This window comes from Oncorhynchus clarkii, chromosome 18 (assembly GCF_045791955.1).
Source record: "Oncorhynchus clarkii lewisi isolate Uvic-CL-2024 chromosome 18, UVic_Ocla_1.0, whole genome shotgun sequence".
Lineage (NCBI taxonomy): Eukaryota > Metazoa > Chordata > Actinopteri > Salmoniformes > Salmonidae > Oncorhynchus > Oncorhynchus clarkii.
In genome coordinates, this window is record NC_092164.1 from 67,009,191 (window position 1) to 67,032,594 (window position 23,404).

Below are 23,404 nucleotides of genomic sequence, written 5' to 3' on the forward strand. Positions count from 1 at the left end.
CAACGCTTTTAACCCCTAGTGTCCTATGGATGTGATAATGTAGTGGTAGCATCTCTTAAGTCAGTCAACTAGGGCTTGTCCCCTTTCACTGCAGTACATTGCAGACGCGCGCACACACACACACACACACACACACACACACCTCAGTATGGTCAGTGTGCACTACCAGCTGACTCTCTCTGTATGTCTCCCATCTACCTTTCTCCCCCTCCACCGTGGATAGCACTACTGTCTGCCCTGCTGCTATGCAAACACACACACACACACACTCACGTGAAATGCAAACACACTGCCAAAAAAAACAATAGTCCTAGATCACAGTGCAGAACGGGTGCATTGTGGGTCATTTAGGGAGGAGAGACAGAGAGGGATGGAAAAAATGAATGGAAGGATGAATGGAGAGAATAACCCTGTTATGTATGGGGCATTTTGGAAGGATATATGGGGAGACTGAGAGAGAGGTAGGCAGGCAGGCAGGCAGGCAGGCAGGCAGGCAGGCAGGCAGGCAGGCAGGCAGGCAGGCAGGCATCCTATATGTGTAATTATCTCTGTAATCCAGTATTAAATTGATCATCATCAACCATCCTGTAGCTCAGTTGGTAGAGCTTAGTGCATGCAACGCCAGGGTAGGGGGTTCGATTCCCGGGACCACCCGTACGTAAAATATATTCATGCATGACTAAGTCACTTTAGATAAAAGCATCTGATAATGGTATTATTCAAAACAAAAAATATGTTTTAAGTGAGAATAGGCATTGGTCTGAAGCTGAAAAATAAAGGAAATTCACATGAGCACCACAACACCTATTCCACCCATGCTCTACCAAGGTTATCCAGCACCACAACACCTATTCAACCCATGCTCTACCAAGGTTTTACAGCACCACAACACCTATTCCACCCATGCTCTACCAAGGTTATCCAGCACCCACGACAACACCTATTCCACCCATACTCTACCAAGGTTATCCAGCACCACAACACCTATTCCACCCATGCTCTACCAAGATTTCCAGCACACATCTTCAACCTACTACAGTAGCTATGTTGGTATAGTAATTCAAACTATGTAAAAGCAGGATTCTTAGGATTCAAACCTTCTCAAACAGCCTAATTCATACTTGAGGTGTTTTATTACTATTATAAACTATATTATAATAATAATAATAGTAAAAATGACCAACGTAATTAGAAGAGTCAAAATAAAAGGATCCCTGATCCCTCTACGACAATCGCAAGCTCCTGGAAAATACACAAATAAGTTCTACCACATCTGATTCTACTATTCACGGTCTCAATGAACAGCTGAGTAGTAGAATCAGGTGTGGTAGCACTGGACTATTCATGGAAGAACAGCTGAGTAGTAGAATCAGGTGTGGTAGCACTGGACTATTCATGGAAGAACAGCTGAGTAGGAGAATGAGGTGTGGTAGCACTGGACTATTCATGGAAGAACAGCTGAGTAGTAGAATCAGGTGTGGTAGCACTGGACTATTCATGGTTTTTGATGAACAGCTGAGTAGTAGAATCAGGTGTGGTACCACTGGACTATTCATGGAAGAACAGCTGAGTAGTATAATCAGGTGTGGTAGCACTGGACTATTCATGGAAGAACAGCTGAGTAGTATAATCAGGTGTGGTAGCACTGGACTATTCATGGAAGAACAGCTGAGTAGTAGAATCAGGTGTGGTAGCACTGGACTATTCATGGAAGAACAGCTGAGTAGTAGAATCAGGTGAGTAGTAGAATCAGGTGTGGTAGTCGAATCAGGTGTGGTAGTAGAATCAGGTGAGTAGTAGAATCAGGTGTGGTAGTAGAATCAGGTGAGTAGTAGAATCAGGTGTGGTAGTAGAATCAGGTGTGGTAGTAGAATCAGGTGTGGTAGTATAATCAGGTGTGGTAGTAGAATCAGGTGAGTAGTAGAATCAGGTGAGTGGTAGAATCAGGTGAGTAGTAGAAATCAGGTGTGGTAGTAGAATCAGGTGAGTAGTAGAATCAGGTGTGGTAGTAGAATCAGGTGTGGTAGTAGAATCAGGTGTGGTAGTAGAATCAGCTGAGTAGTAGAATCAGGTGTGGTAGTAGAATCAGCTGAGTAGTAGAATCATGTGTGGTAGTAGAATCAGGTGAGTAGTAGAATCAGGTGTGGTATTAGAATCAGGTGAGTAGTAGAATCATGTGTGGTAGTAGAATCAGGTGTGGTAGTAGAATCAGGTGTGGTAGTAGAATCAGGTGTGGTAGTAGAATCAGCTGAGTAGTAGAATAAGGTGTGGTAGTAGAATCAGCTGAGTAGTAGAATCAGGTGTGGTAGTAGAATCAGATGTGGTAGTAGAATCAGGTGTGGTAGTAGAATCAGTTGAGTAGTAGAATCAGGTGTGGTAGTAGAATCAGGTGAGTAGTAGAATCAGGTGAGTAGTAGAATCAGGTGTGGCAGTAAAATCAGGTGTGGTAGTAGAATCAGGTGTGGTAGTAGAATCAGGTGAGTAGTAGAATCAGGTGTGGTAGTAAAATCAGGTGAGTAGTAGAATCAGGTGTGGTAGTAAAATCAGGTGAGTAGTAGAATCAGGTGAGTAGTAGAATCAGGAGAGTAGTAGAATCAGGTGTGGTAGTAGAATCAGGTGAGTAGTAGAATCAGGTGTGGTAGTAGAATCAGGTGTGGTAGTAGAATCAGGTGTGGTAGTAGAATCAGGTGTGGTAGTAATATCAGGTGTGGTAGTAGAATCAGGTGTGGTAGTAGAATCAGGTGTGTAGTAGAATCAGGTGTGTAGTAGAATCAGGTGTGGTAGTAGAATCAGGTGTGGTAGTAGAATCAGGTGTGGTAGTAGAATCAGGTGTTGTAGTAGAATCAGGTGTGGTAGTAGAATCAGCTGAGTAGTAGAATCAGGTGTGGTAGTAGAATCAGCTGAGTAGTAGAATCAGGTGTGGTAGTAGAATCAGGTGTGGTAGTAGAATCAGGTGTGGTAGTAGAATCAGGTGAGTAGTAGAATCAGGTGTGGTAGTAGAATCAGGTGAGTAGTAGATTCAGGTGAGTAGTAGAATCAGGTGTGGTAGTAGAATCAGGTGTGGTAGTAGAATCAGGTGAGTAGTAGAATCAGGTGAGTAGTAGAATCAGGTGTGGTAGTAGAATCAGGTGAGTAGTAGAATCAGGTGAGTAGTAGAATCAGGTGAGTAGTAGAATCAGGTGTGGTAGTAGAATCAAGTGAGTAGTAGAATCAGGTGAGTAGTAGAATCAGGTGTGGTAGTAGAATCAGGTGTGGTAGTAATATCAGGTGTGGTAGTAGAATCAGGTGTGGTAGTAGAATCAGGTGTGTAGTAGAATCAGGCGTGTAGTAGAATCAGGCGTGGTAGTAGAATCAGGTGTGGTAGTAGAATCAGGTGAGTAGTAGAATCAGGTGTGGTAGCAGAATCAGGTGTGGTAGTAGAATCAGGTGAGTAGTAGAATCAGGTGTGGTAGTAGAATCAGGTGAGTACTAGAATCAGGTGTGGTAGTAGAATCAGGTGAGTAGTAGAATCAGGTGTGGCAGTAGAATCAGGTGTGGCAGTAGAATCAGGTGTGGCAGTAGAATCAGGTGAGTAGTAGAATCAGGTGTGGCAGTAGAATCAGGTGTGGTAGTAGAATCAGGTGTGGCAGTAGAATCAGGTGTGGCAGTAGAATCAGGTGTGGCAGTAGAATCAGGTGTGGCAGTAGAATCAGGTGTGGTAGTAGAATCAGGTGTGGTAGTAGAATCAGGTGTGGTAGTAGAATCAGGTGTGGCAGTAGAATCAGGTGTGGCAGTAGAATCAGGTGTGGCAGTAGAATCAGGTGTGGTAGTAGAATCAGGTGTGGTAGTAGAATCAGGTGTGGTAGTAGAATCAGGTGTGGTAGTAGAATCAGGTGTGGCAGTAGAATCAGGTGTGGCAGTAGAATCAGGTGTGGCAGTAGAATCAGGTGTGGCAGTAGAATCAGGTGTGGCAGTAGAATCAGGTGTGGTAGTAGAATCAGGTGTGGCAGTAGAATCAGGTGTGGCAGTAGAATCAGGTGTGGCAGTAGAATCAGGTGTGGCAGTAGAATCAGGTGTGGCAGTAGAATCAGGTGTGGTAGTAGAATCAGGTGTGGTAGTAGAATCAGGTGTGGTAGTAGAATCAGGTTGAGTAGTAGAATCAGGTGAGTAGTAGAAATCAGGTGAGTAGTAGAATCAGGTGTGGTAGTAGAATCAGGTGTGGTAGCACTGAACTTGAACAGAAAAGGCTGCATAACGCTGTGAAACACCTGAAGATAAATCATAGATATATTTACAAATCTGAAATTGGAAAGGTGCTCTAAACTCTTGCATACAAAACCTCAGCAACAATTGTCCTAAGTAATGCTGTACACAGCTGTCCAACTGCAGTAAAATACCACACCTGTCCTCTTTTAATAAATGGCAGTATGAACATGCAAGCAGGTGGGATAACTGTGCCGATCATGGACTTCTGTCAGCCAATTATTGTCACGCAAATATATCCTTATAAGTCTCGTACCATTATTTTACATTACATGATTTTATATAGTAAGAAGAATATAATTGAAGTTAACTTAATAAAATAGAAAGAATATTTTTCCCATTTTCGGAGTGAGTGTGGATGTGAAGCGGTTGTTGAGCGCAAAAGTGACGATTTGTTTACTAGATTTAAGAGTTATTTGGCAAGTTTAGTTTAGTGAATGATACAAACCTTACAACGTCTTAGAAATCAGAACATATATGGGCGTCACAATGCGACAATAGACTATTGACGATTTGAGAAAGTAGAGAAAAAAATAAAACTTACCTTGCCTCGGGCTGTACACCCTGTTCTCTCATCAACTGATCCAATTTCCACCTATCAGACTATACTCCAATTAATCTTGTCTTTAATAATATGTTTCATTAGTTTTGATTTAGAATGGCCCCGTTATCAAATGGACAGGATCGGGGGGCGGGGGTGGGGGCAGGGGCGGGACATGTGATCTTTATGCTCCAATAGCGAATGGAGGCTGCACACTTTCCCCATCGGTCCGTTTTTCACTGATGCCTGGTAGGCTACATTGGTTTTATAGCAGGAGATGTGCAACCAATGTTTGAAGAGCATGCTCTCACTGAGATACAGGTCATATTCCGCCCAGTAGTCTGTATGCCATGGGCTCTCCAACCCTGTTCCTGCAGATACCCAGTTCTCTGTATGCCATGGGCTCTCCAACCCTGTTCCTGCAGCTAACCTGTGCTCCGTATACCATGGGCTCTCCAACCCTGTTCCTGCAGATACCCCGTGCACCGTATGCCATGGGCTCTCCAACCCTGTTCCTGCAGATACCCCGTGCACCGTATGCCATGGGATCTCCAACCCTGTTCCTGCAGATACCCAGTACTCTGTATGCCCTGGGCTCTCCAACCCTGTTCCTGCAGATACCCAGTACTCTGTATGCCCTGGGCTCTCCAACCCTGTTCCTGCAGATACCCCGTGCTCCGTATGCCATGGGCTCTCCAACCGTATTCCTGCAGCTATCCCGTGCACCGTATGCCATGGGCTCTCCAACCCTGTTCCTGCAGATACCCCGTGCTCCGTATGCCCTGGGCTTTCCAACCCTGTTCCTGTAGGTATCCCATGCTCCGTATGGCCTGGGCTTTCCAACCCTGTTCCTGCAGATACCCTGTGCTCCGTATACCATGGGCTCTCCAACCCTGTTCCTGCAGGTATCCCATGCTCCGTATACCCTGGGCTCTCCAACCCTGTTCCTCCATCTACCCCGTGCTTCATATACCATGGGCTCTCCAACCCTGTTCCTCCACCTACCCCGTGCTTCATATACCATGGGCTCCCCAACCCTGTTCCTCCATCTACCCCGTGCTCCGTATACCCTGGGCTCTCCAACCCTGTTCCTCCATCTACCCCGTGCATCATATACCCTGGGCTCTCCAACCCTGTTCCTCCATCTACCCCGTGCTCCGTATACCCTGGGCTCTCCAACCCTGTTCCTCCATCTACCCCGTGCTTCATATACCCTGGGCTCTCCAACCCTGTTACTCCATCTACCCCGTGCTCCGTATACCCTGGGCTCTTCAACCCTGTTCCTCCATCTACCCCGTGCTTCATATACCCTGGGCTCTCCAACCCTGTTCCTCCATCTACCCCGTGCTCCGTATACCCTGGGCTCTCCAACCCTGTTCCTCCATCTACCCCGTGCTTCATATACCCTGGGCTCTCCAACCCTGTTCCTCCATCTACCCCGTGCTCCGTATACCCGGGGCTCTCCAACCCTGTTCCTCCATCTACCCCGTGCTTCATATACCCTGGGATCTCCAACCCTGTTCCTCCATCTACCCCGTGCTCCGTATACCCTGGGCCCTCCAACCCTGTTCCTCCATCTACCCCGTGCTCCGTATACCCTGGGCTCTCCAACCCTGTTCCTCCATCTACCCTGGGCTCTCCAACCCTGTTCCTCCATCTACCCCGTGCTCCGTATACCCTGGGCTCTCCAACCCTGTTCCTCCATCTACCCCGTGCTTCATCAGGGAAATTATTTGAAATCTGTTCGGAACATCGAAAGTGTTTTTTTTTGCAACTGAACATATTTAACTGTTGACAGCCCCTTGGCATGTTAGAGAAATGAATAAAGGACAGAGAGGGGAGGAGATGGAAACGGACGGTGGTGAGATAGTCTCTATAGCTAACGGTAATGTGTCACCCAATTAATTATGAAAATTAAAAAATCACTATTATTAGGCTATTGAAAAACCAAGTAGAAATTCACTGTAATTGTAGGCTACCTGTTAGCCGCCCTGCACAATCAATTAACCAACAGCCTTGGGCTCTACGTGTCTCTCCCAGACTCATGGACAGACCTGTTGGAGAGGAGAGGAGAATGAGCTAACCAGTCCATCCAGTATGAATAATAACAGAGTCCACACTCAAAGGTCATTACCTGAATTTAGGCTAGACCAACTACTATGTACCAGAGACCTCTTAATAAATCCGTAAAAAAAAAAAAATCTGCCAATGAGTAATATGTGGTAGACTATGTATTGTATGAGGCACAAACATAATTTTAATTATTTTTATTTTGTATTTTTCTCGGGGTTGGGCTCATAAGCCTATGCACAAGCTCTGATATTCTTAATATTGGGTGTTTTGAATGATTCATCACCTTACAAAACGCCGTCCATTTCGTCTTCCACAACGACCGTGTTTCAAACTCAGTTTCAACCTGCTGTTTAAACTTCTTTCTTCACATCTGTCAATCACAGCGAGGGGAGTTTTAATAGGCATGATGACACTGTTTTTGGATGATTAGTGTTGGATGTGATTTTAGATTGTTTTTGCATTGATGTCAGAGTGGTTAAATGGACAATATAGCCCTGCGTACCAGGCCATTAGGACCTGATGGAGGGACAATAGAGCCCTGAGTACCAGGCCATTAGGACCTGATGGAGGGACAATAGAGCCCTGAGTACAAGGACATTAGGACCTGATGGAGGGACAATAGAGACATGAGTACCAGGCCATTAGGACCTGATGGAGGGACAATAGAGCCCTGAGTACAAGGCCATTAGGACCTGATGGAGGGACAATAGAGCCCTGAGTACCAGGTCATTAGGACCTGATGGAGGGACAATAGAGCCCTGAGTACCAGGCCATTAGGACCTGATGGAGGGACAATAGAGCCCTGAGTACAAGGCCATTAGGACCTGATGGAGGGACAATAGAGACATGAGTACCAGGCCATTAGGACCTGATGGAGGGACAATAGAGCCCTGAGTACAAGGCCATTAGGACCTGATGGAGGGACAATAGAGCCCTGAGTACCAGGTCATTAGGACCTGATGGAGGGACAATAGAGCCCTGAATACCACGACATTAGGTCTTGATATTCATTATAGCATTTTGGGTACTAGAAAAGCATGTCCCGTGTGCATAAGAGGAGATTTCCGTGACTCAACAGTCGCATGTCATTTTACTGCAGTCATCACTCGTGACTGCCGGTGTGGCGGTGACATGGTCAACTCTACAGCCTTAGGGATTCACCCATAGATGTGGAACAGAACATAAATGTGAAGTATTGATAGAGTGTAGTACCATGTTTACTGCGTGCATTTGAATTGGCAAAGGTCGTTCCACATGGACCAGCTTGCATTTCTCCGTGACAGAGTCATTACCACCAATCCGCCATTCTGCCATATAAAGCACTGTGTCCCTAGGCAGTACTGTAGGGATGGCTTGCGTCTCACGGATGAGGGCAACGACCTCTTTCTTCCTAGAGAGTCTGAGAGCTGGTCTCTCCTCCGTTCTAACAAAGACGCATGCAGTAGGACACACCATCACACTCACTGACACTTGCCTGACACTCCACGAACTCAAAGGCTCTTTTGAAAGAGCCACCTACTTATTGAAATTAATAGAAGTGTATGTGTGTGTGTGTGTGTGTGTGTGTGTCGGTAGGGGGCTATCAAAACTATAAATTAAATAATTGTCCAACTATCCACTCCGGGAGGCCAACCCCACAGTCTTCAGATACACAGGTGGTACTCTATTAACCCTCTTCTTAAAACACTGATTTCTACAGATCATTTAAATGACCGTCGTGAAACATTCATTGAAAAAAGGGATTTTGTTTGTTTATTTCTCTTGCTTGGTTAAAATACAATAATCTAAAACAGTTGATTTGTTAAAAAACGTCACATCATCGGTCGAAAGCAAGAGGGTGAAAGCAGATAAACCGTTTATAAAATAAAATAAATCAAAACCAATCACTTTAGCAAACACAGAATCCTACTCATTACTCAGCACAACTTGGCCCAGCGTTGTCCGGGTTAGTGTTTGGCCGGGGCAGCCCGTCGTTGTAAAATAAGAATTTGTTCTTAACCCGACTTGCCTAGTTAATTAAAGGTTAAATATTTTTTTATTAATACAAATGAATAGTAAACATGCTTAATTAAATGATGTTTGTTTTGAGCCGACTTCACATACAGACAGAACGGGCACCTGGCTCACTTCAGAGAGGCAGCCCGGTTCCAAATCAAATGCAATCAAATTAAAATTAAAACAAAAATGCAATACAATTTTATTGGTCTCGTTTAGCAGATGTTATTGCGGGTGTAGCGAAACGATTGTGTTTCTAGCTTCGACAGTAATGTCTAACAAGTAATATCTTAACAGTTTTACAGCATATACCCAATACACACGTAAATCTAGGTAAGGAATGAATTAAGACTATATACATATGGACGAGCGATGTCAGAGCAGAACGGACTAAGTTTGACCTCTGTCATTGCCAACAAAGGGTATATAACAAAGTATTGAGATAAACTTTTGTTATTGACCAAACACTTATTTTCCATCATAATTTGCAAATAATTTCTTTAAAAATCCTACAATGTGATTTTCTGGATTTTTTTTTCTCATTTTGTCTGTCATAGTTGAAGTGTACCTATGATGAAAATTACAGGCCTCTCTCATCTTTTTAAGTGGGAGAACTTGCACAATTGGTGGCTGACTAAATCATTTTTTGCCCCACTGTACATATGGACGAGCGATGTCGGAGCAGAACGTACTAAGATACAGTAGAATAGTATAGAATACAGTATATACACTACATATGAGACGAGTAATGCCAGATATGTAAACCTTGTTGAAGTGACTAGTGTTTCATTCCCTAAAGTGGTCAGTGATTTCTTGTCTATGCCTACAGGCAGCAGCCTCTAATGTGCTAGTGATGGCTGTTTAACAGTCTGATGGCCTTGAGATAGAAACTGTCTTTCAGGTAGTGCAGAACACACATGTTATACACGGGCAAAGATTAATCGAACCCTCTCAATGATTCTGACTACTGTTTACCCAGTACCCACACCCCCTGACTACTGTTTACCCAGTACCCACACCCCCTGACTACTGTTTACCCGAGTGCACCGTGTGCAGTACCCACACCACCTGACTACTGTTTACCCGAGTGCACCGTGTGCAGTACCCACACCTCCTGACTACTGTTTACCCGAGTGCACCGTGTGCAGTACCCACACCTCCTGACTACTGTTTACCCGAGTGCACCGTGTGCAGTACCCACACCCCCTGACTACTGTTTACCCAGTACCCACACCCCCTGACTACTGTTTACCCAGTACCCACACCCCCTTGACTACTGTTTACCCAGTACCCACACCCCCTGACTACTGTTTACCTGAGTGCACCGTGTGCAGTACCCACACCTCCTGACTACTGTTTACCCGAGTGCACCGTGTGCAGTACCCACACCCCCTGACTACTGTTTACCCAGTACCCACACCCCCTGACTACTGTTTACCCAAGTGCACCGTGTGCAGTACCCACACCACCTGACTACTGTTTACCTGTGTGCAGTACCCACACCTCCTGACTACTGTTTACCCAAGTGCACCGTGTGCAGTACCCACACCACCTGACTACTGTTTACCCAGTACCCACACCTCCTGACTACTGTTTACCCAGTACCCACACCTCCTGACTACTGTTTACCCGAGTGCACCGTGTGCAGTACCCACACCCCCTGACTACTGTTTACCCAGTACCCACACCCCCTGACTACTGTTTACCCAGTACCCACACCCCCTTGACTACTGTTTACCCAGTACCCACACCCCCTGACTACTGTTTACCTGAGTGCACCGTGTGCAGTACCCACACCTCCTGACTACTGTTTACCCGAGTGCACCGTGTGCAGTACCCACACCCCCTGATTACTGTTTACCCAGTACCCACAACCCCTGACTACTGTTTACCCAGTTCCCACACCCCCTTGACTACTGTTTACCCAGTACCCACACACCCTGACTACTGTTTACCTGAGTGCACTGTGTGCAGTACCCACACCCCCTGACTACTGTTTACCCGAGTGCACCGTGTGCAGTACCCACACCACCTGACTACTGTTTACCTAAGTGCAGTTACCACACACCTGACTACTGTTTACCCAGTACCCACACCCCTGACTACTGTTTACCCAGTACCCACACCCCTGACTACTGTTTACCCAGTACCCACACCCCTGACTACTGTTTACCCAGTACCCACACCCCCTGACTACTGTTTACCCAGTACCCACACCCCCTGACTACTGTTTACCCAGTACCCACACCCCCTGACTACTATTTACTTGTTGGTGAGAACACACTGAAAAGTAACTTGGCACAGTGTTAACCAGGTAGGCCAGTTAAGAACAAGTTCTCATTTACAACTGTGACCTGGCCAAGATAAAGCAAAGCAGTGAGACACATACAACGACACAGAGTTACACATAAACAAAAGTACAGTCAATAACACAATAGAAAATAGAAAAATCTATGTACAGTGTGCAAATGTAGCAGAGTAAGCCCTATCCATTTGTGTCATGCAGCTATACACACAATGATGTTTACAATAACCCTCACAGCACACAGATAGGACTGACATGCTGTTCAAACGCATCTTCATGTATTGTGTGCTTTTTCCCGACTAAGATTGGATGATGGCTGCTCTGATATTTACTCCGCTGTTGCTAGGACACTCCCTTTCATCATTTTAACCGAGCCCACCGATTGGCTGCCGGCGATGTTGCATCTCCTGTTCTTCCCATAGAAACACGCCCGTCTGTATCTCTCCCTCTATCCATCCTCTCTTTCTCTGTTTCATTCTTTCTCTATCTAAATCCCTCTCCTTTCTTTTCCCTGTCTTTCTGTCATTCTCTCTCTGTCTCTTTTCCATCTGTCTGTCTGTCTGTCATTCTCTCTCTGTCTCTTTTCCATCTTTCCGTCGTCCATCCGTCCGTCCGCCCATCCAATCATTTTCCCCCATACAGTCAAATTCGGACCTAGAAGCACAAGCTTTTCGCTACACTCGCAATAACATGTGACCAACAAAACGTGATTTGATTTAAGTTACAAAATGGTGACGGACACATTATATTAGCCTCGTATGAACTTAAATTCAGTTTCGCTACACGTGGTACGAGGCTAAGATTATGTAGAAGCAACTTCTATCTCCTCTGCAGATATAAACTTACAGTAGTACAATATACTGTATCATTGCAGATATGAGTCTACTGTCTGTTTAAGATACAGTACCTCATTATGCTTGCTTAGCTGTGTCATAACTGTTATGTTTGATGAGGCAGAAGTAAGGCATGGAGGGAGGGAGCGAGAGAGAGAGAGAGAGAGGGGAAGGGAGGGAGAGAGAGAGAGAGAGAGAGGCAGAGAGAGAGAGAGAGAGAGAGAGGCAGAAAGAGAGAGAGAGGCAGAGAAAGAGAGAGAGGCAGAGAGAGAGGCAGAGAGAGAGAGAGAGAGAGGTATAAAGAGAGAGAGAGGGAGGCAGAGAAAGAGAGAGGCAGAGAAATAGAGAGAGGCAGAGAAAGAGAGAGGCAGAGAAAGAGGCAAAGAGAGAGAGAGAGAGAGGTATAAAGAGAGAGAGAGGCAGAGAAAGAGAGAGGCAGAGAAAGAGAGAGAGGCAGAGAAAGAGAGAGAGGCAGAGAAAGAGAGAGGCAGAGAAAGAGAGAGAGGCAGAGAGAGAGAGGCAGAGAGAGAGAGAGAGAGAGAGAGAGAGAGAGAGAGAGAGAGAGGCAGAGAGAGAGATATTGTCCAGAGAGGGTTGGTTGATATAGCATATCTCAGCCTTTGTCTTTCTCACCCCCCCCCCCTATCTTTCTGCATCTGTCCATCTAATGCTCTCACTCTCTCTGTCTGTCTCTTTGTATCTCCGTCTCTCTCTCCCCCCCCCCCCCCCCCCACTCTCTCTCGCTCCCTCAATTCAATTCAAAATGCTTTATTGGCATGAGAAACACATGTTTACAAAGCAAGTAAAATAGATAAGAAATAAAAAGTGAAACAATAACATTTTTACAATAAACATTACACTCGCAAGAGTTTCAAAGGAAAAGAGACATTTCAAATGTCATGTCTATACTACAGTGCCTTGCGAAAGTATTCGGCCCCCTTGAACTTTGCGACCTTTTGCCACATTTCAGGCTTCAAACATAAAGATATAAAACTGTATTTTTTTTGTGAAGAATCAACAACAAGTGGGACACAATCATGAAGTGGAACGACATTTATTGGATATTTCAAACTTTTTTAACAAATCAAAAACTGAAAAATTGGGCGTGCAAAATTATTCTTCTATTCCCTAAGCAGGACCAGCTTGCAAAGGGGACTCCAGCTTCATCTCTCTGTAGGTGCTTTGTTATGTTGGTTTTCTGTATGTATTTTTACAATTTTGTGATATCCAATTGCGATCTTGTCTGATTGCTGCAACTCCCCAATGGGCTCGGGAGAGGCGTCCTCCGAAACATGCCGTGCTCCTTATAACACCCGCTCGCTTAACCCGGAAGCCAGCCGCACCTGCGTCGAAATTAAACACTGTTCAACTGACAACCGAAGTCAGCCTGCAGGCGCCCGGCCCACCACAAGGAGTCACTAGAGAGCGATGAGCCAAGTAAAGACCCCAAACCCTCCCCTAACCCGGACAAGGCTGGGCCAAACCCTCCCCTAACCCGGACAAGGCTCGGCCAAACCCTCCCCTAACCCGGACAAGGCTGGGCCAAACCCTCCCCTAACCCGGACAAGGCTGGGCCAAACCCTCCCTTACCCGGACAAGGCTGGGCCAAACCCTCCCCTAATCCGGACAAGGCTGGGCCAATGGTGTGCCGCCCCATGGTTTTCCCGATCAAGGCCGGTGGTGACAAAGCCTGGAATCGAACCTGGGTCTGTAGTGACTCCTCTTCTCTCAGCCTTAGACCGCTGTTCCACTCGGGAAGCCAGTGACAGATTTCTATCTCTCTCTCTGTGTCTCTTCTCCCTCCCTCCCTCTCCCTCCCTCCCTCCCTCCCTCCCTCACTCTCCCTCCCTCCCTCACTCTCTCTCCCTCCCTCACTCTCTCTCCCTCCCTCACTCCCCCTCCCTCCCTCCCTCCCTCCCTCCCTCCCTCCCTCCCTCCCTCCCTCCCTCCCTCCCTCTCTTTCTCTGTCCATAGTTTACAGACAGAGCAACATAGGACAAGCAAGACATAGCATACAGACAGAGCAACATAGAACAAAAAAGCAACAAGACAAAATTCATAAAAGCAACAAAGTGTTTCCACACCTCACAAGCTACAGACAAACAGACAACATGGAAAGCGGCAACACACAGCTAGGGACCATGTTCACAAATCTTTAGCCATGTATTCATACATGTGTGGACAACCCCTTTGTTGCCTAATGGTTACATGTAAGTGAGGAAGGAAGGGGGGGATGAGGAAGGGGGAGGAGGTGAGGGGAGGAGGGGGAGGAAGTGAAGGAGGAAGGGGGAGGAAGTGAAGAAGGAAGGGGGGAGGAAGTGAAGAAGGAAGGGGGGAGGAAGTGAAGAAGGAAGGGGGGTGAGGAAGGGGGGAGGAAGTGAGGAAGGGGGAGGAGGAGGTGAGGTAGGGGGGAGGGGGGAGGAGGTGAGGTAGGGGGGAGGGGGGAGAAGGTGCGGAAGGGGGGAGGAGGTGAGGAAGGGGGAGGAGGTGGGGAAGGGGACCAGTGCTGTAGTGTCACTGGTAACCTCTCAGATAGTGTTCTCTGTAGCCTGTTAGTTAGTGTGTGTGAGAGAGAGAGAGAGAGAGAGAGAGAGAGAGAGAGAGAGAGAGAGAGAGAGAGAGAGAGAGAGAGAGAGAGAGAGAGAGAGAGAGATGATTTCCTCTGATCTTCAATAAGGAGAGAATGACCTACGGTGACAATGTGTTCCATATCAACAGTGAACTATGTAACAGCCTGAGTATGACAGATATTAGGTGCCATCCACACATCCCATTGTGTGACAGTTCAGACGTCTCCTGTCTTTAATTCATTAATTCCCTCATTCCCTGTTTTAATTGGCTTATTGAGTAGAATGTGGTGTATTTTGTGACGTGAGATTCATTGAAACTCTAATCAGATACATTATTTATTTGTCACATTGTCCTGACCGTAGATTGACCGTAGATTGACCGTAGATTGACCGTAGATTGACCGTAGATTGACCGTAGATTGACCGTAGATTGACCGTAGATTGCATTGTATGTTTATATTTTTAGTTTGGTCAGGGTGTGGGTGGGTATTCTATGTTGTAGTTCTAGGTTTTCTATTTCTATGTGTTTGGCCTGATATGGTTCTCAATCAGAGGCAGCTGTCTATCGTTGTCTCTGATTGAGAACCATACTTAGGTAGTCTGTTTTCCCATTTTGAGTTGTGGGTGATTATTTTCTGTTGTGCCTTTTGTTATTTTATCTTTTATTTTATTTTATTCTATTTAATAAAATGCCGAACACGTCCCACGCTGCACCTTGGTCCTCACCTTCTTCCACCAACTACAACCGTTACACACATGGGCTGAATACAACGGGACTTAACCGTGAAATGCTTGACATGATCAATAATAGTAATACAAATATCAAATAAAATGTATTTATTGGATTAGATCAATCAATCAAATGTATTTATAAAGCCCTTCGTACATCAGCTGATATCTCAAAGTGCTGTACAGAAACCCAGCCTAAAACCCCAAACAGCAAGCAATGCAGGTGTAGAAGCACGGTGGCTAGGAAAAACTCCCTAGAAAGGCCAAAACCTAGGAAGAATCCTAGAGAGGAACCAGGCTCTGAGGGGTGGCCAGTCCTCTTCTGGCTGTGCCGGGTGGCCAAGATGTTCAAATATTCATAGATGACCAGCAGGGTCAGATAATAATAATCACAGTAGTTGTCGAGGGTGCAACAGGTCAGCACCTCAGGAGTAAATGTCAGTTGGCTTTTCATAGCCGATCATTTAGAGTATCTCTACCACTTCTGCTGTCTCTAGAGAGTTGAAAACAGCAGGTCTGGGACAGGTAGCACATCCGGTGAACAGGTCAGATAGGTTTCATAGCCGATCAATAATATATCAAATACAACAAGAATCAATACTCTGAACGATATTCAGACCCCTTGACATTTTGTTACGTTACAGTCTTATTCTAAAATTACTATATTTATGTTTTTTTTCTCATCAATCTACTCACAATAATGACAAAGCAAAAACAGGTTTTTCCCCAAAAAATTGCAAATGTATTAAATATACAAAATAAAATACCTTATTTACATAAGTATTCAGACCCTTTGCTATGAGACTCGAAACTGAGATACTTGTGATGTTTCTACAATTTGATTGGAATCCACTTGTGGAAAATTAAATTGATTTGACATGATTTGGAAAGGCACACACATGTCTATATAAGGTCCCACAGTTGACAGCGCATGTCAGAGCAAATACCAAGTCATGAGGTCAAAGGAATTGTCCATATAGCTCCGAGACAGGATTGTGTCAATGCACAGATCCATCATTCTTAAATTGAAGAAGTTTGGAACCACCAAGACTCATCCTTGAGCTGGCCGGCCAAGCAGGGAAGTGACCAAGAACCCGATGGTCACACTGACAGAGCTCCAGAGTTCCTCTGTGGAGATGTGGGAACCTTCCAGAAGGACAACCATCTCTGCAGCACTCCACCAATCAGGCCTTTATGGTCGAGTGGCCAGACGGATGCAACTCCTCAGTAAAAGGCACATGACAGCCCACTTGGAGTTTGCCAAAAGGCACCTAAAGGACTCTCAGACCATGAGAAACAAGATTCTCTGGTCTGTTGAAATCAAGATTGAACTCTTTGGCCGGAATGCCAAGCGTCACATCTTGAGGAAAACAAGCCCCGCTCATCACATGGCCAATACCATCACTACAGTGAAGCATGGTGGTGGCAGCATCGTGTTGTGGGGATGTTTTAGTCAAGATCGAGGGAAAGATGAACAGAGCAAAGTACAGAGAGATCCTTGATGAAAACCTGCTCCAGAGAGGTTAGGACCTCAGACTGGGGTGAAGGTTCACCTTCCAACAGGACAATGACCCTAAGCACACAGCCAAGACAACACAGGAGTGGCTTTGGGTCAAGTCTCTGAATGTCCTTGAGTGACCCAGCCAAAGCCCGGACTTCAACACACTTCAACCTGATTGAACATCTCTGGAGAGATGGAGCAACGTTCCCCATCCAACCTGACAGAGCTTGAGAGGATCTGCAGAGAATAATGGGAAAAACTCCCCAAATACAGGTGTGCCAAGCTAATAACGTCGTACCCAAGAAGACTCAAGGCTGTAATCACCGCCAAAGGTGCTTCAACAAAGTTCTGAGTGATCTACTTATGTAAATGTAATATTTCAGTTTTCATATTTGTGTCTGAGTTTTACTAATCCTAGTAACACATACCGCTGTTGTTGTTTATGTTTGTTGTTGTTTATGTTTGTTGTTGTTGTTTTAGAAAGTCAGAGTCCACAGATTAGAAAGCTAAACGTCTGGACTGGAACAACAAAATGAAGGAAAAAACGATTTTCTATCCTTCAGTAAAATCTTTGCAGTCACATTGAGATTGACAAGTGAGTCCTGGGAATGAGTGTGCAAATTTGAGTGTGTATGATCGTGTGTGTGTGTGTGTGTGTGTGTGTGTGTGTGTGTGTGTGTGTGTGTGTGTGTGTGTGTGTGTGCACGTGGTGGTGAGGGGCTTAGAGGGGTCAGTATTGGGGAGGATGGACATTCCATTAGGTAGAGAGACACACACAGAGACAGAGAGAGATAGAGAGACAGAGAGAGAGACACAAACACAGAGAGAGAGAGAGAGAGCAGACGGATGTGAAGTTATATCAGACAGAACCAATTAGGTGAGGTAGTAGTGCGACTGGCTGGTATTAATGGGGTAACTTTCCCTAAGACTCTTCTCACAAGCCATCTTTACAGATAGATTACATCAGCAATCAGGCTCTTTAATTTATAATACTCTTCCATAACCCAATAGAAATCCATCATTAAAACTTTGAGTTGGTTAACTTTGTTCTCCATGCCAGAGGTTCAGATAGCTACTCTGACGTGTTATCTCGCAGTCAATGTTTGGTGACAGTCCCAACGTACTAGAGTCCAATTAGCCGTAGTTAGTGTCTTCGTTAGAACAGTCATACGTGAAACTATGTCCATCGGAAGATACAGAGAGTCCTGACCAACAGTTACCACCTCTCTCTCTCTCTCCGTCTCCAAATTCTGTCAAGGCAGGACACTGACTAGAGAGCTCGCGTACACACACTTCTGCAGAAAGTGCATGAGAAACACACAGAGGCCTAGACACACACACACACACACACACACACACACACACACACACACACACACACACACACACACACACACACACACACACACACACACACACACACACACACACACACACACACACACACACACACACACACACACACCACACACACACACACTCATGCAGAGCACACAAATATGAATGCAGACAGTTGAGAGAGTGGTTGAGTGGAGTATAATAACAGAGACGTACAGTTTCTGAGAATCTCATGTCACTGATCAACTTCCTGATTCTACAGAAAACAGCTAAAACCCTAAATAACTACAGGCCCAAATACAGTATGTCTCCATTTCAAGAAGTCAGACAATACCTCCCCTAGAGACAATACCTCCCCTAGAGACAATACCTCCCCTAGAGACAATATCTCCCCTAGAGACAATACATCCCCTAGAGACAATACCTCCCCTAGAGACAATACCTCCCCCCTAGAGACAATACCTCCCCTAGAGACAATATCTCCCCTAGAGATAATACCTCCCCTAGAGACAATATCTCCCCTAGAGACAATATCTCCCCTAGAGACAATACATCCCCTAGAGACAATACCTCCCCTAGAGACAATACCTCCCCTAGAGACAATACCTCCCCTAGAGACAATATCTCCCCTAGAGACAATACATCCCCTAGAGACAATACCTCCCCTAGAGACAATACCTCCCCCCTAGAGACAATACCTCCCCTAGAGACAATATCTCCCCTAGAGACAATACCTCCCCTAGAGACAATATCTCCCCTAGAGACAATACCTCCCCTAGAGACAATACCTCCCCCCTAGAGACAATACCTCCCCTAGAGACAATATCTCCCCTAGAGATAATACCTCCCCTAGAGACAATACCTCCCCTAGAGACAATACCTCCCCTAGAGACAATACATCCCCTAGAGACAATATCTACCCTAGAGATAACACCTCCCCTAGAGACAATACCTCCCCCCTAGAGATAACACCTCTCCTAGAGATAACACCTCCCTTAGAGATAATACCTCCCCTAGAGATAACACCTCTAGAGACACTGATCTAAGGTCTGTTTTACAGTAACATCTTGTAACCAGAGTAGTTATGTTGATCATGCTCAGTTTTAAACAACCCACCAGCACCACCGCCTTTACCTAACAGCAACTTCAAAGCAGAATAACCCTAGAAGTACTGATAGGGAATAACAGTGATATGACAGCAGAATAACCCTGATAGGGAATAACAGTGATATGACAGCAGAATAACCCTGATAGGGAATAACAGTGATATGACAGCAGAATAACCCTAGAAGTACTGATAGGGAATAACAGTGATATGACAGCAGAATAACCCTGATAGGGAATAACAGTGATATGATAGCAGAATAACCCTAGAAGTACTGATAGGGAATAACAGTGATATGATAGCAGAATAACCCTAGAAGTACTGATAGGGAATAACAGTGATATGACAGCAGAATAACCCTAGAAGTACTGATAGGGAATAACAGTGATATGATAGCAGAATAACCCTAGAAATACTGATAGGGATTAACAGTGATATGACAGCAGAATAACCCTGATAGGGAATAACAGTGATATGACAGCAGAATAACCCTAGAAGTACTGATAGAGAATAACAGTGATATGATAGCAGAATAACCCTAGAAGTACTGATAGGGAATAACAGTGATATGACAGCAGAATAACCCTGATAGGGAATAACAGTGATATGACAGCAGAATAACCCTAGAAGTACTGATAGGGAATAACAGTGATATGACAGCAGAATAACCCTGATAGGGAATAACAGTGATATGATAGCAGAATAACCCTAGAAGTACTGATAGGGAATAACAGTGATATGATAGCAGAATAACCCTAGAAGTACTGATAGGGAATAACAGTGATATGACAGCAGAATAACCCTAGAAGTACTGATAGGGAATAACAGTGATATGACATGACGGGTTAGGAGACATGTAAAATAGTCCTTTCTTTCACCTGTCCAAGGAAGGAAGGAAGGAAGGAAGGAAGGAAGGAAGGAAGGAAGGAAGGAAGGAAGGAAGGAAGGAAGGAAGGAAGGAAGGAAGGACTGTCTCTTTTCTGGAAAGCATGGGATTAGATCATTTGATTATCTTTGATCTGGTCTCCGTGGGGTTGCTACGGATAGCGTGCCTATAGGCTATCAGTCAGATCAATCCACTGGTCGCGTGGAGAGAGAGAGACACAGGAACACATAGAAAAGAAGAAGAGATTAAAGGGAAGAGTGCCAGAGAGGGGAGAGCTGGGAAACCAAACAGATAGAGGAAGTAGAGAATAGAGAGCAGAGAGGGGAGAGCTGGGAAACCAAACAGATAGAGGAAGTAGAGAATAGAGGGTCAGAGAGGGGAGAGCTGGGAAACCAAACAGATAGAGGAAGTAGAGAATAGAGGGTCAGAGAGGGGAGAGCTGGGAAACCAAACAGATAGAGGAAGTAGAGAATAGAGGGTCAGAGAGGGGAGAGCTGGGAAACCAAAGAGATAGAGGAAGTAGAGAATAGAGGGTCAGAGAGGGGAGAGCTGGGAGAGCTGGGAAACCAAACAGATAGAGGAAGTAGAGAATAGAGGGTCAGAGAGGGGAGAGCTTGGAAACCAAACAGATAGAGGAAGTAGAGAATAGAGGGTCAGAGAGGAGAGAGCTGGGAAACCAAACAGATAGAGGAAGTAGAGAATAGAGAGCAGAGAGGGGAGAGCTGGGAAACCAAACAGATAGAGGAAGTAGAGAATAGAGGGTCAGAGAGGGGAGAGCTGGGAAAGAAAACAGATAGAGGAAGTAGAGAATAGAGGGTCAGAGAGGGGAGAGCTGGGAAACCAAACAGATAGAGGAAGTAGAGAATAGAGGGTCAGAGAGGAGAGAGCTGGGAAACCAAACAGATAGAGGAAGTAGAGAATAGAGGGTCAGAGAGGGGAGAGCTGGGAAACCAAACAGATAGAGGAAGTAGAGAATAGAGGGTCAGAGAGGGGAGAGCTGGGAAACCAAACAGATAGAGGAAGTAGAGAATAGAGGGTCAGAGAGGGGAGAGCTGGGAAACCAAACAGATAGAGGAAGTAGAGAATAGAGGGTCAGAGAGGGGAGAGCTGGGAAACCAAACAGATAGAGGAAGTAGAGAATAAAGGGTCAGAGAGGGGAGAGCTGGGAGAATTGGGAAACCAAACAGATAGAGGAAGTAGAGAATAGAGGGTCAGAGAGGGGAGAGCTGGGAAACCAAACAGATAGAGGAAGTAGAGAATAGAGGGTCAGAGAGGGGAGAGCTGGGAAACCAAACAGATAGAGGAAGTAGAGAATAGAGAGCAGAGAGGGGAGAGCTGGGAGAGCTGGGAAACCAAACAGATAGAGGAAGTAGAGAATAGAGGGTCAGAGAGGGGAGAGCTGGGAAACCAAACAGATAGAGGAAGTAGAGAATAGAGGGTCAGAGAGGGGAGAGCTGGGAAACCAAACAGATAGAGGAAGTAGAGAATAGAGGGTCAGAGAGGGGAGAGCTGGGAGAGCTGGGAAACCAAACAGAGAGAGGAAGTAGAGAATAGAGGGTCAGAGAGGGGAGAGCTGGGAAACCAAACAGAGAGAGGAAGTAGAGAATAGAGGGCCAGAGAGGGGAGATCTGGGAAACCAAACAGATAGAGGAAGTAGAGAATAGAGGGTCAGAGAGGGGAGAGCTGGGAGAGCTGGGAAACCAAACAGATAGAGGAAGTAGAGAATAGAGGGTCAGAGAGGGGAGAGCTGGGAAACCAAACAGATAGAGGAAGTAGAGAATAGAGGGTCAGAGAGGGGAGAGCTGGGAGAGCTGGGAAACCAAACAGAGAGAGGAAGTAGAGAATAGAGGGTCAGAGAGGGGAGAGCTGGGAAACCAAACAGATAGAGGAAGTAGAGAATAGAGGGCCAGAGAGGGGAGAGCTGGGAGAGCTGGGAAACCAAACAGATAGAGGAAGTAGAGAATAGAGGGCCAGAGCTGGGAGAGCTGGGAAACCAAACAGATAGAGGAAGTAGAGAATAGAGGGCCAGAGAGGGGAGAGCTGGGAGAGCTGGGAAACCAAACAGATAGAGGAAGTAGAGAATAGAGTGCCAGAGAGGGGAGAGCTGGGAGAGCTGGGAAACCAAACAGAGAGAGGAAGTAGAGAATAGAGGGTCAGAGAGGGGAGAGCTGGGAAACCAAGCAGATAGAGGAAGTAGAGAATAGAGGGTCAGAGAGGGGAGAGCTGGGAAACCAAACAGAGAGAGGAAGTAGAGAACAGAGGGTTAGAGAGGGAGAAAGAATGAAAGACAGAGTTTGCATCCCAAATTGCACCCAATTCCCTACATAGTGCACTACATTTTACCTCGGTCTGCAGGGCTCTGGTCAAAAGTGGTGCACTATTAGGAGAATCGGATGCCATTTGGGATGTAGATATGAGACTGACTTATTCTCATTATTATCTGATGAATAATGAAGACAGAGAAGAGATTGTGTCTAGATAACAACCTAATCACTGCACTAGATTGGTCTACAAAAGCTGTGTTTAAACCCAAATGCTGTTTTACAAATCCGACCCAGGGCCCAAACAAATATAATTGAGTGAATTAGAACCCTTTGGATCAGATTATAAATAAAGTCAATCTTTTTCCGTTCATCTTCATCCACATGAGTCAAAACAAAGATGGCTTCCTCAAAACACATTATGACCAACTTCTCGTTTCAAATACACATTTCCCTCTTTGCATCTGGTTTGGGTGACAGTGAGAGTGTCAGCATCACTTGAAGACAGGTTTCACTCAACTAGCCGTTGGCACGGGAGTGCTTTACGGGGTATTTGGTGTGACACCACTGATGAGACCATTTGTGATGACGCGACGGAGGGGACTGTATTTGACGTGACACCACTGATGAGACTATTTGTCGTGACGCGACGGAGGGGACTGTATTTGGCGTGACACCACCGATGAGACTATTCGTCAGAACGCGGAGGATGGGACTGTATTTGGTGTGACACCACCGAGGAGACTATGCGTTACGACACGACCGAGGGGGACTGTATTTGGCGTGACACCACCGATGAGACTATTCCTCATGAAGTGACCGGGGGGACTGTATTTGGCGTGACACCACCGATGAGACTATTCCTCATGAAGTGACCGGGGGGACTGTATTTGGCGTGACACCACTAGTGGTCCAGCTCCTCTCTCCTTTTCTCCAGTCTATCTATCGCCAACGCCGCTCCGCTATTCCAGGGGATGGAGACTGGCAGCCATACCCTCTTCGCCTCCCCATACCCTCTTCGCCTC

The 23,404-nt window shown here is 45.7% G+C and overlaps 1 protein-coding gene across 2 annotated transcripts in view; it reads left to right on the forward strand.

Moving 5' to 3' along the window:
- The window catches only part of LOC139372777 (CYFIP-related Rac1 interactor A-like), an 87,236-nt gene that overhangs the window by 1,041 nt on the left and 62,791 nt on the right, over positions 1-23,404 (forward strand). The gene's annotated exons all lie outside the window — the stretch shown is intronic.